The sequence below is a fragment of the Rhinolophus sinicus genome, chromosome 16 (genome assembly GCF_057876585.1).
Source record: "Rhinolophus sinicus isolate RSI-liver-muscle chromosome 16, RSI-T2T, whole genome shotgun sequence".
NCBI lineage: Eukaryota > Metazoa > Chordata > Mammalia > Chiroptera > Rhinolophidae > Rhinolophus > Rhinolophus sinicus.
In genome coordinates this window covers 70,158,587-70,175,024 of record NC_142516.1, presented here as the reverse complement: position 1 = coordinate 70,175,024, position 16,438 = coordinate 70,158,587, and the positions used below count along the sequence as shown (strand labels likewise).

At 39.0% G+C, this 16,438-nt stretch overlaps 1 long non-coding RNA gene across 3 annotated transcripts in view; it reads right to left on the bottom strand.

The window, feature by feature from the left end:
* LOC109449727 (uncharacterized) overlaps positions 1-16,320 on the bottom strand; it is a 69,446-nt gene extending 53,126 nt beyond the window's left edge. For 2 of the 3 annotated variants that reach the window (XR_012495678.2, XR_012495681.2), the window contains exons 1-3: positions 16,175-16,320; positions 14,698-14,846; positions 9,415-9,532 (exon numbers count right to left, since the gene is read on the bottom strand). This is a non-coding gene — a long non-coding RNA (uncharacterized LOC109449727). Of the gene's footprint in view, positions 1-526; positions 9,309-9,414; positions 9,533-14,697; positions 14,847-16,174 lie in introns of those variants that run through there. The other variant, XR_002137745.3, reaches the window with a different exon arrangement.
* Between the last annotated feature and the right edge of the window lie 118 nt (positions 16,321-16,438).

Genomic DNA, 16,438 nt, shown 5'->3' with positions numbered 1-16,438 from the left:
GAAATTTTTAAATGTAAAATTAAGCCAAGTTAAGCCATTCAGTTCAGTAACGGGGGTACTTGCTTTCATATAGTGAGAAAGTTAACAGAGAATTAAGATTAACATCACCAATAAGAAACGGAAACAACACTTTAAAATTAACTAAATAGGTCATTTAGGGACCAATTGAGAGATTCTTAATAAACATTGTAAGATGTGTTAAACATTACGCTGTATGGAGATAACATTTGTAACTTTAATGTGACAATTTTATGTGACGAGAAAAATCTTGGACTTTGACATGTTGTTTATTGGCACAGTTTTAGAAGTAAGTCCAGCATTCTGACTCTGAGACCTTTGCCTTGAATTAAATTGACTAGGCCAGAAACAGTACGCATCAGTACACTGCTCGTAAGTTTGCAGAATAGATAAGGTTTGTATTCTCCTCCCGCCTCCCCCCATTTTAGCACCCCTGACAGACTAGGACCCCCCCCCCCCATCTTTCCCTATATACTTCAGGTCCTTCTGCCCGGTACTCTCCTGGGTTTCTGTCCCCACCACACAACCTTCCCTCCCTTCGATTTTACAACTTATTTCTACCCCGGTGGTTTGGTTTCAGCTTGTACAACTGTGTCTTTGCAGTTAGGAAATCACCCTGGAGAGCCCAGGCATCACGGTTGGGTCCCACGACCAGGACACTTTGCTAAGACTTTGGCCAGTCTCTGCTAGGAAAATAAAAAAGAACAATGAAGGCAATTATTCCATTTATTGCAGCTATAAATCCTAGTTTGCCTGAATAGCCTGAATGATGAGTATTCTGTGAAAATGCTCCTCTCAAGTGCAAAAGAATTACAAACAACATGCACCTATTTCTTATAATCACATCCAACACAGCCCCAAGAGTTCAAATCTAACCAAAAAAAAAATGCTAATTGAATCATAATGTAAGTATGGAGAAAGGGAAGGAAATTTCCAGCATTAGGATGCTGTAGTGAGAGTAAGTTTGCTTAAGTAATATCATACTTAAACAAGGGTCACTGATAATGTTAGCAATCCATTAATAGGCAATTACTAACGGCTTACTATATACTTGGGAATAAAGTGTAAAGACAGAGGACGTATGAAACTTCCAACTCCAGGAAGTTGTTTGCAATTTGGTCCAGGTGAAAAGATATGAAATAAGAAAGTACATGTTTGAGAGCTAAATAATGTGGTACAGACTCTAAACCTGCACCGTTCAATACAAAGTTCACTAGTAACGTTGAGCACTTGAAATGTGGCTCGTCCAAATTAGGATGTGCTGTAAACCAGGTTTCTAAGGCTTAGAAAAAAATGAAGATATTTCATTGATAATTTTAAATTAATTGTATGTAGAAATAAAAATATTTGGAAATATTAGAACAAGTAAAGTACGAGGTGTGATAAAAAACTACGGTAATGCTGCTGCCAAGTGCCATCTAACGGAAAGGCAGGGATCTTTAATATGGGAAAAGGCACATCAAACCTTAGTAACAGTGTGTGACAAGTTTCAATTTGTTCGGTGCAGTCAGTCGGGTGTGAGCTACGGTTGAGAGAAGGTGTGTTTTAAAGTGTGCTGTAAATCACCCTCCATCATGATAACACTCTGTGTCACACATCGCTTCTGGTATATGGCAATTTCTATCAAATAAAAACATTATGGTGTGTCCTCATCCACCTTATTCACTGCATCTAGCACCATCTGACTTCTGGCTCTTCCCCAATCCCTCAAGTCAAAATGATTCAGGACATAGAGGCAGCCTGGACAGCACAACTAAAGACACTCACAAAAGAGGACTTCCAGAACTGCTTCAAAAAGTGGCAGGAACGATGGGATAAGTGTGCCCAAAGCAAGGGAGACTATTTTCAGGGGGATGAATGGCAATGTGTCTTTTAGTGTAATAAATTTGTTTTACTTAAACATTCACCATATTGTTCGATCACACCTCATATATTGTTAAAATTCATTTTACCTGTTTCTAGAAAATATAAAATTACATATATGGTTTGCATTTTATTTGTGTTAGATAACATGGCTTTCAAAAACTGTATTTCAGAGGAATGGGAGCTCAGAAGAGAATGGAGTAATCTGGGTCCCCTGGAGGAAACAGACCTTGAATAGGTCTTATGAACTTGGAGAGGCAGAGAGAGTAAAAGGAAAGTCAAATCTGGGAAATGCACTCATGGAGCGAAAGTTGGGAAAGAAGATAAGAAAAGGGGCAGAGGGAGCAGAAGGTGCACTCTGGGGTAGATTACAGAGAACAGCCTGACAAGGACCGAGGAGGAAGACAGACGGGATGCAAGGAGATAGAGTCTTTGAAGCCAGGCACAGGTTTGGGGGTTCTTGAGAAGGCAGCCCTTGACAGGGTCTGAGGGAGATTTCAGATGAAAGCTGAAGGACGAAAATTCTAGTACTGGGTTATTTAAACCTCTCATCACATTAGAAAGTTCTTATATAAGAATTAAATCCAGATTTCCAACCACAACAAAATTGTACAGCTCAGGCACCCAATTCAGTAAGAAGTAACAGCACATTCTCACACATCCAATTAACCTTGGCCTTTAGTTCAAGTTTTGTTGTTGCTGTTATTTTCAAATGCTATCATACAGAGGTGCTGCAAATTCTAATAGGGAGGGGAATAAAAGAATGGAAAGCATGAAGGAGGTTTGAAAAAGCTTTCAGATGATGCTATCTGAATTAACATTTCCCTTTCTTATCTATACAAAAATATGCCTTTTCTTGAAAGCTCTCTGCAATGAAATACTCATTGATACACATCAATTCTTTTTAAATCAATTCCTTTTAAAACCAGTTTGTCTTCCTCTAGCTCGCCCTTTATGTTGGTCCAGAACGTGATTGTCACAAATATCTGGGTGAACAAGATTGTGAAATGTGGTCATAAAGTAAGTGATTATTTCTAAACTCGGCTTTGTCACATTGTAACGCTCCACAAAGCACCTTTCCCCGGGCTACGTTTCATTTTAATTGATCCCATCAGCGCCACATCTATATCCTTCACAATACCCTCTATTTTAAGAGAAGCCAATCAGGTTATGGGTTTGTTAGCAATAAAATTACCAAGGAGCAGTTTGTGGATGATAAGAGCAATAGAAATTCTGAAGAGAAGTAGAAAGAGAAATAATGAGCGCCCTCCTCACTTCTTGGAAGTGAACAAATCTGAGCTCCCTGAAGCAACACTTAACCTATGGTATGAAACGGTAATGGACAAATATTAGGAATGCCGATGTCAGCTGTTAGACACTGTTGGCATCGAAATGTCATTTAAAAGTTAAGTTCTCCCAAGTATTCTTTGTCAGGTTTCTTGCTACTGTATGCTTTTCATAGGAGGACAGAACCGTAAATCCCAGAATAAGTTTGCTCTGGTTTTAATTATTTGTGTACTGGGTTCAGCCCAGAGTGTGAGCTGGAAAAAAGGGAAGTGTCATAAATAGATCTTTGTGTCTCCCGATTCCCCACTGTGTCATTACTGGTAGCACTTCCCATTGCCGGAACGATTTGCAGAACCTAGTAAATGAGCATTCTGCAAGCTGCACCAACTAAAGCACAGGCCTCACACATTTCAGCCTCACCCCAGCCTCCTTGGGTGTGTATCCACTAAACCTTTATAACATATCACAGAGTGAGGAAAGACAGAACAGCAGCTCTATCTACACAGGCAGCGCTTCTTCTCTGTCTAAACAAGATGAATTAGTTAGACTGGAAGGTGGTTTCTTTTGGAGGAGTGAGAAAGCAGTGACAGAATCAGAAAAGCCTGAGAGGGCTTCCTTTTAGGAGACTGTTACAGGATAAACTAAGCTTAACGAGTATGATTTACGTGAAGTGACTTGGGGGAGCTCTTTTGAGGAAGAAGTTCATGTGGAACTGGAGGTACCTTGCAAGAGGGAGATTCTGGCAAGTGAAGAGGGCTTGGTGAAGGAGGCAGGAGCTAACTGTGGTCAAATACACAGCGCCAGCCTTCTTCCCTGCCGGCTTGGACCTGGCACACAGTTTACTCAATCCCAGTTTTGTTACCACAACCCTTTTCAGTAGAGGGATCCTGGCACCACTGTCATGAACGGGCATTTGCATTTGAGTGAACCACATTTGCCATACTTCAGGCTTAAAAGGAACCACCCATTTTCCTTTGCAGCTTGATTTATCCAGTGATGACAGAGAGGGAGGCGGAGGGGGTGGGGGAAGGGAAGAAAAGGGAAGGGGAGAAGGAGGGAGAAGAAAAAGGCAAAGCTTCAAAGGAGAAGCAAAGATGAACAAGTTGATACACTAAGGATGTAATTATAAAAATAGTTGTCAACCTGAGTCCCTGCACTTGAAATGTGCTAGGTATTACAAGTGCCATGTCTAACCCCCATGATAACCCTGTGTAGTGGGTATTATTATTTCCCTTTTTGTTGTTGTTGTTCAGGAGACTGGGACTCAAAGAAGCTACGTGATTTTCCCCAAACCAAAGAACTTGTAAATAGCAGAGCTGAGAACTCTGGTTCTCTGATTCCAACACCCAAATTCACTCTTCTAATCCATTACCAGAGTGGGAGATGGTTTTCAAGGTATGCATTTATTTATCTTTTATTTATGCGAAGTGATAGTCATTCTCTATTTACAGAAGTGATACAAAATCTTCCTTTAAAGTAAATTACATTTCAAAAATTAACAGTGATTTTAAGAAAGTAATAGCTCAGATATTTGCAAGAATATGTATGGCAAGACACTGCATGAAATAGTACATCCATTTACTGGTAAGTCAAAGTGAAACAGCTTGAAGTAAGTGATTTTTACTGATCACTCCCTAAATCTCACACAAAAGAGGTAGTACTCAAATTTAGACATACAAGGTGAAGAAACAGCTTCCTAGACCAGCCATCGGCTTCTCTTCAATACTCTTAGGAAACTCCCTCTGTGTTAACCAAGCCCTCAGGCCTTGGAGGGAGGTTTCTATTCTCTGTAAACTGAGACTGAGGCTGGGAACTTAAGAAGCATCTGTCTTGTACTTTATTATCTCAAGGTCAGGAGCTGCACTTCTCATAGTGACAATTAGCTAACATATACAATTAGGCTATGCAGATAAACTAAGCGAAAGTTAGAGGAGACATCCAGGAGCCAGTCTCCTTTCCCAGATATCTTCCAGGAACAATGGTGGGGTTGTTATGCTGATAGGAAGGAAGGAGAGATACTGGGACAAATGTTTGAGGGTAAGTGGAGTTTTTGTAGAACTCCTGAAACGACATGATGCACAAATGTCCCCATTACCTCTAGAGGGTAGCCAGTTCCTACCCTCTAGTCCATTAACACTGATGGACAGCAATGTAAATTTCTAGAGTGACTTCCTGATTTTTTTTTTACTTATTTTTTGAGAAAACTCTATCAACTTACCTCTAGCCAATGTCATCTGCTGATATCATCAGCAAATGACACTAACTTGATTCTTGAATTCTAAGATGCATTTTTCTCCCATATTTCTTAAACTGTCCATTTTGCTTTGTAGCTTTATTTATCCAGAGGGGAGAGGGGAGGCAGTGGGAGGGGATGAGGAGAGGGGATGAGGAGAGGGAGAGAGAGGGAGAGGGAGAAAGAAAGAAAAAAAAAGGACTCAACTGTACATTCAATGTGGTCTTTATTCTTCTTTATCACATCTCATACCTGATTTCCCCTTAGAATTGAGTAAATATATTGCTCACGTGTGTTTATGGGAATTAGGGTGAGTTCTAATTTTAGAAGTATGTCACCAAATAGAAGCCTCTCTTCGTATCTGTGGCTTTGAAGTCCTTTCTTTTTTAAACTATTAAATACTACAACAGTTTGTTAGGGAAAATGCATTTGAACAAAAGACCAAGCTGGTAGAAAGAATAAAAAAACTAATCAAAAGAATGTTACTATGTCCCAAAGGTTAGAGTCACCTTACTATCAAGAAAGGCTAGAGCAAGGAGAACGAGATAATTCAGAAATTGAATATTCCCGAGCTCATTTATCTTTATTTTTAATAATTCCATTTGCGTGCATGTGTTAGATCACAAGGTCGTGATGTTACTCTTCGTGCTGACTTCTCAAGTAAATCACAAATGAGTTTTTATGATAATGATTTATGGGGTTAGCTATTTGTATTCCCAACAGAGAGTTACCTACAAAGAAACAATTGTTTGACTTCTGAGATGTGACATCATTCATGAAATGAATGGTTTCCAGATGCTTTGATTAAAAAAAGATTAAAGAATATATGCAACATAAAATTCCAAAGCAGGTAAAACTAATCCTGTGAGCGGTCAAGAAAGATAGCGGTGAGAAGGAGGGGGTCGTGATACCACCCAGGTGCCTCGTGGGGAGGGGCCGGCCGGCAGTGTTCTTTTTCCTTGACCTGGCCGGTGATTACACAGGTGTGTTTACTTTGTGATAATTCCTGTGCTGTGTACCTATGAATTGCACCTTCTTCTGTATGTGTGCTCTATTCTTCAATTTAAAAAGAATTTTACAAAATGAATGCAACAGATATCGAACTCCTTGTATTATTTGTTGACAAAAAGGGGGGATTTCCTCACCCTTCAGGTATACTGTACTGCGGCTTTACTATTACATTGCCTACGGGGTAAGCGCTCACCCTAGAACATTAATCTTAATGTTCTCCCAAGTCATTATTTGCTCTCTAGCATTTCAGAATAGAACATAACTCCATATAAATGACAATTTCTGGTCATTCTCGAAGAATAACACTAAGCATGAAAATCTGAAATATTGATCTTGTGCTGTGTAATGATATTTCTATTGATGTGAAGTAGTTCCTATAAAATTGTAGACTTGCTGTCTCAACACACGTAACTGGTTTTGAAATCACACCCATAACTGGAAATGACTTTCTTCAGTAAGCAGGTTCCAACAGGACACTTCAGGGGTATGGCTGCTGGATTCCTCCATCTCAGGTACCCCAGATTCCTGAGGACAGAGGAGCTCAATAAATACTACCCTCTTCCTGCCCCGACAGAACAGGCAGGATTCAGTGAGTGGGTCTTTGAGAAGGGGTGATAAGAAAAGGATGGAACAGAAGAGGACTTTTGTCCCTGGGAACCAGTCAAAATGGGAGCACTGAAAACATCTGTTTGAAATTCTGGCACCCATCAATGTGCGTGGGGACATTAAATTGACTCAGGTATCAGATTCGTTTGCTTCACCACTGTCTGTTCAAGATGAAAATAAAACCCCCATATCATCCCCCAACTCCCAGAGTGAACAGATACATGGCAGTGAGTGGGGGATGGTTATCCCCAAGAAAGCGTTGTATTCCTGTTGAATCATGCCTACCCCCTACCCCCCGCAAAGATACATCCATGTCCCAATCCCTGGAAACTATGAATGTTTATTGGGGTGTGGGGGGAAAGAAGGTCAGGGGTTCTTTGCAGATAGGATTAAGTTAAGGATCTTGAGATGAGAGAATCCTGGACTACACAGGTGGGCCCTAGATTCAATGACAAATGTCCTTATAAAAGATAAACAAGGAGAAGGCAGGGTGAGAGACCAGTGGTACAGGGTCGAGTGATGTAGCAAAATCAAAAGACAAATAAATCGAACACTGGAAAATTATTGTTCATCTACAAACAAGGGGTGAGTCTCCTTATAATATGTAGTAAGTTGCTGGAAATGAAAAGAATGAAAACACAGTGTAATAGAAAAAAATGGGCAAAATGAAAAATGGGAAAAAAAGAAAATACAAATGATCCTTAAACATATGAAAATATTTCAATTGTAGTCACAATATAAGCAATGCAAAAATAATACCAGAGCCAAACCTATGCACTCTTTAAAGGAATTTTCTTAATTTGTTCTTGTTTCTGATGGGAACTTAACTTAAATTGCATTCAACATTTATGGAGAATCTAACATAAGCAAGGCACTATGCATAGAGGCCAAGGTGCCTTGTCTTCAGGAAGCAGTCTAGTGAGGGGACAGACTTATATTCCTCCTGGATTGATAAAGCAGAGAGAGCTCTCACCTGGTTGCTGGCACACAACGGTGTTGGTTGAATTGGTTGATCTTTTTTTGTTTTATGTATCAGGTTATATATTACAGAATTGTTTGTAAAAGCAACAACCTAGAAGCAACTCACGTGTCCATCTAAAGGGGACTGGTTCTACAACTCTGGTTCAGCCACAGAAAGGAATATTCTGCAGCCCTTAAAAAGAATGAGGAAGCTCTCTATGTACTGGCATAGAAGGAAGACAGATGGTTGAGTGAAAAAAAGACAAAACTGGCTGCAGAGTAAGAGACTTTTTGTCTAAGAAAGGAAGGTGACATGAATTTACATTTTCTTGCATTTACATAAAGAGATACTAGAGAGACACAAAAATTCAATAGAAGAAAGTGGTTTCCTACAAAGGGTAGAAGGTATAGGATGGGTGAAGACTGGGGTGGGAGCTGGACTTCCCAGTGCGTTCATTTGAATATCATTTTGATTTTTTAACACGTGAATTTATTATTCATGCATAAAACTAAATTAAACTTAAGATTATTTATTGGTTGCCTGCTATGTAGAAAGCCTTGTGGTCAGTACTATAGTAACACTTTTAAACCAGCCTCAATGAGTATTTGTGAGCGTCTGTGTGCTAGACATGGTGTTCTGCAGTGGTTGGTCGGGGTGGAGGAGGAAGGGAACTCGTGGTTTATAAATTAATAAATCATATTAAAAGTCCCGTCTTTGACTCTGTACCTCCCTCCCTCAGGGCCTAGCATAAATAGGATCTTAGGGGAGATGGAACACATTTGAATAAAAAGATAAATTTCCATAGTGCAGAACAGTGCTGAATAAATACTGAAGGAATAATACTCTACATTAGAAGAGGAAAACATCCAGAAAGGCTTCAGAGAAAGTAAAACTTAAAATGGGTCTCAGGAATCATATAAATTAAATATTTTCCACTACAGAAGAACTTTTTCTACAGAAGTTTTTCTGTAGGAAAAGAGTTTTTTACAACCTGCCCGACGACACTGACATTCTAAAGCAAAGGTAGTGGTAATTTAATTCCATTAATTATCAAAAAGTAAATAACCTTGCAAACTTAGCTTATCCTGGTCATCTTAGTCCTTCCTTAAAACAAAAGAAGTACACGGAAATGAGCTGGATCGCAACTCACAATTTGAAAAAGTCTCACTTCTTTATTTTATTCCTTTCGAATTTACAATTTTAAATCATCTCAGGAAGCTTTTGTCTTTAACAGCTTCTCTCCATGGATTGGCCGGAATCAGCAGAGGAACTGCAAGTTTCTGTTCCTGTCCTACACTTACAAAGAGGTTTCACTTGGCTCTGTGGGCCCTAGTGGTGAAAAGGAGTCATCATCAGTCACAACTCTCAGGCTTGGAACCGCCCCTCTATTGGCTGAGTGGCCTCAGGCATAGCTAGCCCACCCCTGAAAGCTTACCCAGAGGAACTCACTACCACTGTCATCTTGATGCAGCTATAACCGCCAAGAAGTTCTTATGTTGAGATGGAAAATCTCATATCTTCAACGCACTGGTTCTACTGTTAGCCTCAGAACCCTGCAGAGAAGACAAATTAATCTCAGGAGAGTTAAACTCCGAGAGTTAAAGAATCATTCTGCTTTATATTAATTTGGAGTTAGGAATGTGGGGGTCGGGTGGGAAAGGGGAGTGAATAATGTTTTCTTGCTGTTGTTAGTTTGGTTCTAAACAAGCCTTTATAACGTCTGTTAAAAGGTAACAATATTTAGATAAATTGCAAAATATGGTATTACATTATATTAAATATACTATTTAATCTAGTTGACCAAATTCACTTGAAAAGTAACATTTTCAAGAGTGCATCTTAAACACGTAAAATGATAGGCAGAGTAGTCACTATCTTCTGAGCATGCACTGAAGTATTTCAGTAGCCCTATTGTTGGAGAACCAAGATGTTCAAATAAACAAGGTTTAGTACTGTAGTGGTAAGAGACAAGACTAATTCTCTTCCACCAGAATTACGGTCACACAGAAATAAGGTGTTTGAACACTTTTCCTGGAGAATAAAAATTGTTTTGAATAAAGTGCTGTCACCTAAGTTAGCAATACCCTAAGCAAGTTGTATGGCTCTGTAAGGAAAGAATTAGCCTATACATTTGGGAATTCAGTGGGGTTTGGAATGCAGAAAGTGACAATGAGGTTGGAAATGGATTGGCTTTGGGGTTTATTCTGCTTTGTACATAATAATAAACCTTTTCTAACATGAAGTAATGTAAAATGAAAAAAAAATCTGTCCCTAGAGTATACAATTACCTCATAACCCAATTTGCATTTCTTTACTCCAAGCGCATTTTCTGCGAGTTCTACTTAAAAAGCGAAAGCTGCTGTGTGGTAATTAATTTTAACAAGCATTTGGCAGACTGAGCTGGACAGTATACGAGCTGCCCTTATACCAGGTATAAATTTGAACTGCACTTTTCATGGTGTTTTTGTTTGTTTGTTTTTTCCCTTAACAACATTGTTTAGGCATTTTAAAAGCATCTGGTCTGCAACTTTACTTGTTTTTCTCTTTATTATTCATTTGGATTTTTTTCTTTTAATTCTATTTGAATACACAAGCAGTCTATAAAAACTGTTAAGAAATGCAAGAGATAATTGTATGTTGGTGTAGCAAAACTGGAAGGGTATCAGGTATTTGCTATTCATCAAGGGGACGTGTTTTTATTTTCTTTCACCCCCGGTGTTCAGAAAAGAAATGTGCACATCTCCTGATTTATAATGGTGAGTTCATTACTGGGAAAAGGGCTGTAGTACTAGATCCTTATATCATTTCCCATGCAGCATTTTCATTCTTAAAGCATTCTTTGGTAAAAGCAAGTGCTAGTCTTGAGACGTGCTCAGCAATGTTCAAGCACTAGTTCTCTTTTCTATCCGTATACATGGAACATGGGCAAGCAAATAATGAGTCATTTCTGAGCAGGCAAATGCATTTTGAGACAATACTATAGTTTTAGAGCAATAAGTTATCTCACATCTATCCATCTAGTTTATTGTTCTATACTAACTTATTTATGCATGTTTCTATGTTTATAACTTACATGTAAAATTGCAAAATCTTAATTATGGCAAAAAAGACATCCTGTAATTTCCCAAGCAAGCTACTAAGAAGATGAATAGCTCTCTACATATTTTAAGATGAAAAACAATGACATGGCAATCCATCTATTTTTACATTTTTGAAAACAGACTTACAGTCTGTGACTCAATTGCTTGCTCTCACAGAGTTCTAATTAACTTTCATGACAACAAATCATCAAATGCCATTGCTTCTATAAAGGCAATGCTTTCTTATTTTTCTTAATCAAACTTTAAACTGATGATTAAGGTCATGGGTACAATTACAGGTTAAAAACAATGTGTCTGAATTTCTCATCCTTTTCTCTTGGCAGTACATCAAATATTTACTATTAATACCTAGAAATCTTGAAGCTTAAGTGGCCTGCTGTTTGTGTTACCTGAAAATACAGTAACGTTCAAATTAAGTTTTTTGTTACTAATATCACTTGATCGTGTGCCATTTGGAGCTTAATAAAAGTACATTTGGAGCTTAATAAAATTCTGCAAAGCCAAACCTATGCACTCTTTTTTCAATTTATTCTTGTTTCTGATGGGAACTTGCTTAAGTTAAATTGCATCCAACATTTATGGAGAATCTAACATAAACAGGGCACTATGCTTAGAGGCCAAGGGCAGACAAAGGTTTCTAAGACAAGGTCCTTGTCTTCAGTAAGCAGTCTAGTGAGGGGACAGACTTATATTTCCAGTGTTAATAAAGCAGAAAGAGCTCTCACCTGGTTGCTCACACACAAAGGTGTTACAGATCTGTCCCAAACTAAAGGTGTGACCTTGAGGAAATCTCTTTTCTTTGTCCTCTCAGTATCTTCATCTGTAAACTAGGAACTGGGACTAGATTTATTCAATAAACACAAACTGAGCATCTACCATCTGATAATAGTAGCCAACCTTAACAGCAATGACCATGTGGCAGGTATCACGGTAAAGATTTTAGGTTGTCTCCTTTGATCCTCAGAGCAATCCCATTTTCAAGAAGAGGAAATTGAGGATGTTGAGTAACTCCCCCAACGTTATAAAGTGGTCGAGGCAGGATTCAAGCCTAGGATGATTCAAGCCTAAAAGCTGATGCCTTTAAATCCTACACTGTGTTGCTGCAACCATCTCTAATAGCTTCTAACTTCCATATTATATGACCATTGTTTGCCCTAAAAATGAAAAGTACACATACAAAGAGTTTGGTTTTCACATTAATAGTGGAGATTAAGGGTACATAATAGAATGACACATTGATTCCAACTGGGGAAATCTAGGAAAACTTCCTGGGGAGGCCACATGTCCCGAAGGTTTCCTCACACAGAACTGGAAGGATAAGGATATTCCAGGCTAAGAGAACTATGCGAGTGGTTACAGAGTAGTAAACACTCATGGATCTGCAAGGAACAAGGGGAAAGGGCAGTGAGAATGAAGTCTTGAAAAGTCGGCTGCAACCAGATTGTGAAACCTTCAGTCATGCTCTGACACTAGACGCTACAGGAAATGGGCAGCTACTGAAAGCTGGGGAACAGGACTGTGAAATGATTAGCCCCCTTTTGCTTTGGGCTTATTTCTTTGTTTTGTTGGGGTTTTTCTGTTGTTGTTGTTTTTAATTATTTACAAGCAATAAGAACATTTAGCAAGGTTGCAAAATACAAGATGAACATACAACACTAGTATGACTAAACACTAACAACAAGTAATTTAAAATCTCATTTTTAGATGAAACAATTTTCAATAGCAACACAATTAAAAGATAACTTGGCAAAATCTCACAAAAGATGCAAAGTGTCTCTTCTGAGAAACTTACAAAACCTAATCAACAAATATGAGAAAAGTTGTAAGTAGAAAGATATACCATGCTCAAAAATGTTAAGACAATAAATTCATCTATAAATTCAATGCAATTCCAATGAAAATCTCACAAAGGTTATTTGTGGAATTTTACAGGACTGTCATATGAAGAGAAAGGGTCAAGTTTGTCAAGAAAATTTTGAAGAAGAGAAAGAGTAGATATCAAAACCTCCCAGGTGTCAAAAAATTTTAAAACTAAGTGGCCAGAGATTGGTCCAGAGACATTAGTTGTGGTTTTATATTTTTCAGTTGGGTTAAAGAAATAGTACGGAGAAGAGAGATAGGAAAGATGATACCAATGAGAAGATAGAGACAAGCCCCTCCACAGCACCTCCCCCACTTTAAATCAGAGTGACCCTGATCCTTAAACAGAGTGACTGGATCTTTTAAATAAAGACAGAAGCTATTTGCAGAAGAAGTACTTGCATCACAGAAGTCTGACCTAAGTATAATAATTCTTAGTAGTTGGAGTAAAGTTTCAATCAGGCACCTGGCATTTGTCAATCATCTGATAGGTGCTAAACACAAAGGAATCAGATGATGAAATTGCAAGCACATCGTCCTGGGTCTCAAATAGCCTATGACAAAATTGAGAAACAGAAGTCACATGTGAAATAACTAAAGAATCTACTTACAAAGTAACATACTAGTGAGTAGAATAAAGTATAAGAATAAATGCAAAAAACATACTGAGAGTTGCAAGTAGAGGTAACTATAGGCAGATGTGCTCGGGGAGATATCCTGAGGTGGGTCTGGAAGGACATGGCTGGAGACGGAGTCATTGTCATTGAGGGCACTGCCGCTCATCTGCTGTGGGTCCACCGTGACTCAGGCATGTAGTAGGGCAGCACCCAAACTGTCAATGTGCATTGCTGACTGCGCCTAAATTCCATCAAATTACGACCGACTTATCAAGATACAACTTCAAAATCTGTCTTCCTCTGTAAAAAATTAGCTAATGATCCTGTATAAGATTTAAGAAAATGATAGGCTTGTCCTCCTACTTCTTGTTGTCTTTCTTGTTGTGTTTTATGACACTGCAATGAGCTAATTTCTTCTCCTGGGGACTCTTTATTTGGGGCCTTAGGTCACACACAACTGTTGCTTTCCAGGTACAAGAGCACCAGCATGGAAGGAACACAGGTTAATACCTATGGAGGATGTGACTCTTCTCCTTGAGAAGCTTATTGATATACTGTTTATACAATCATTCTTCCCAGGAGAACCTGAAAGGATGTACTGGGGGTGCCAAAAAAGTGTATACAAGTGGACACTTTGGTCAGCGTTGCTCAAGCAGTAGTTCGCCGTAATCAGACGAGTCTGGACGCTGATGGTAACCACTCTGAGCACCTCTTGTCATTGCAGAAGTCAAATGTGACTTGTATTCATCTTTTGTTATTGGTATATATTAAGTACTACAATTTTAATAGTTTGTTCCTTTCTTAAAATGTGTATACATTTTTTTGGCATCCTCTGTATATTGTATTCTAATGCTGTTCTCTTGCAGGGCGATTGCCTACACTGTGCATCATTAGGACTATAGACTTTTAGCTCCAGACATGGACCCCAGTAGAGCTTTCCAAATCATTTATTTCACACTAGCTCACAGAACTAACTTTATATATCCAGGAACAAAGATTACAACCGGAAGTACCTTAGTTGGGTGTTGGCTCATCCATATTCCAACTAAAAGGTAATGTACCATAACGTACATATTGGTAAGTCTGCAATGGTTAAGACAACCACATAAAATCTCATTACTTAAAAGAAATCAAACTCACTGTGGTTTGTATAGCAACATCCCTCATCCATGTACAACATCAGATTGTTCACATGACGGTCAGTTAAATATAATTTGCTGTAATCTTGGTAAATGGGAGGTAATCAACAAGTCTTCAGCTCCAGCTCCAAAGCAGCACATAATACATTTCTGAAACACAGTAATAAAGAGAGAATGGGGAAACCGCTTCCTGACAATAACTGACACTTGTAGCAAGGTTCCCTGAGTTTTGATATATTTATTGGAATTATAACTAGATACATAGTGTAAAAGGTTTGTAAGTCACTTGCTATTGCTTCTGTTATCCCTGTGTAGTTACTAAAATTGAGATTAGAGCCACCATCACTTGAAAGTGCTGTTCTAAAGTCTTAGCTTGCTTGATCTCAGGTGAGCCTCATAATGCTATGAGATATTACCCTGCTTGCAACTTTGCAGTTGAGGAAACTGATGCATGGAGAAGCACTGCCCAAAGTCTCATAGGCAAAAATAGTACTTATACCAGCTCTGATTCCAGAGCCCAAGCTCTTAACCCCACTGCATCCCTCGTTGTAGAGACTTTTTGTATGATTGCTCGTTAATTATATGTGGATACCTCAAAAATTTCTAAATCAGGTCTTAGGGTTATCATTCCGGCTGGAAATGGGGGACTAAGGCTCTTGCTTAAAGGTATATTTCAAGAGTGAAACTTAATTTTTACTTAGAAGGTAGTTATTTGGGGTGGTTTATTGTGTCCTCAGGACTCAGTGGGTTCTGAAAATGCACAAAACTGGCCTGAATCAGCCAGCTGTGTGTCCTTGGGTAAATAATTTAATCTCTCTGAACCCGTTATAGCCTCTGTGAAATAGAGATGACACTATGTGTATCCTGGAGGTTAGGAGGATTAAGCATAATTCTTTATGTAGACTGAGGAGCAGGGTACCAAACACACAATGGGAAACAGATAAATGGCACCTATTTGGTGTTATGATATAAGCATAGAACAATGAGTGATGGGTCTATTTCTGCAGAGGGTATAGGTTTCAGGGAGTCATGTGTGTCTTTATTCCTCCCTTTCTCTGTGAATGACTAAGATGTGCTTCATGATTTTTGAACGTGAAAAATTTTAAGCGCCACTCATCCATAGTGAATAACCTGAATACACAGTCGCAGACCAAAGGCTGATTTAATTCCAGGTTTAAAAAAATAGTACAGCACATCAAACAGAACGGTAGAGTACATTTAAAAATGTGTTTCTTTTAAATTCACTTTGTGCAACTAGCAAAAAGGACGTTTAAAGATGTGAAAATCATGCTTGAGAAAAACGTTTACGTGTAAAGTGAAGAAGACTACGTTATGTGGGAAAAGGAAATTACACAACCGGACTTGGGATGAAGTTACCGGGTACTTAATTGTGTCATAAGAAAAAAAAACAAATACATTCATTCACCAAATATTTGTTGAGCGCCCACTACCTGCCAAGCACAAACAAAACCACTCACAACAGCAACGGCTCGGGTCCCAGCAGCCTTCCCCAGAGTGAACAGCACTGTCTAGCTCGGTTCACACCTTAAGCCAACACTGTTCGGAGCGCGTCACTGAGCAAAGGGACAGAGCAAATGGGCCCTGCCCTTTCACAGACACGTGTACTCACGTCACCGCAAATCGAAAACGCCAAGCAGGTACCTACGGTGTCCCACGAGGAAATGGAGGCCCCCCGCCGTGGAACGACTTATTCCGCCCACTTAAAAGATGGCGCTCGCCGC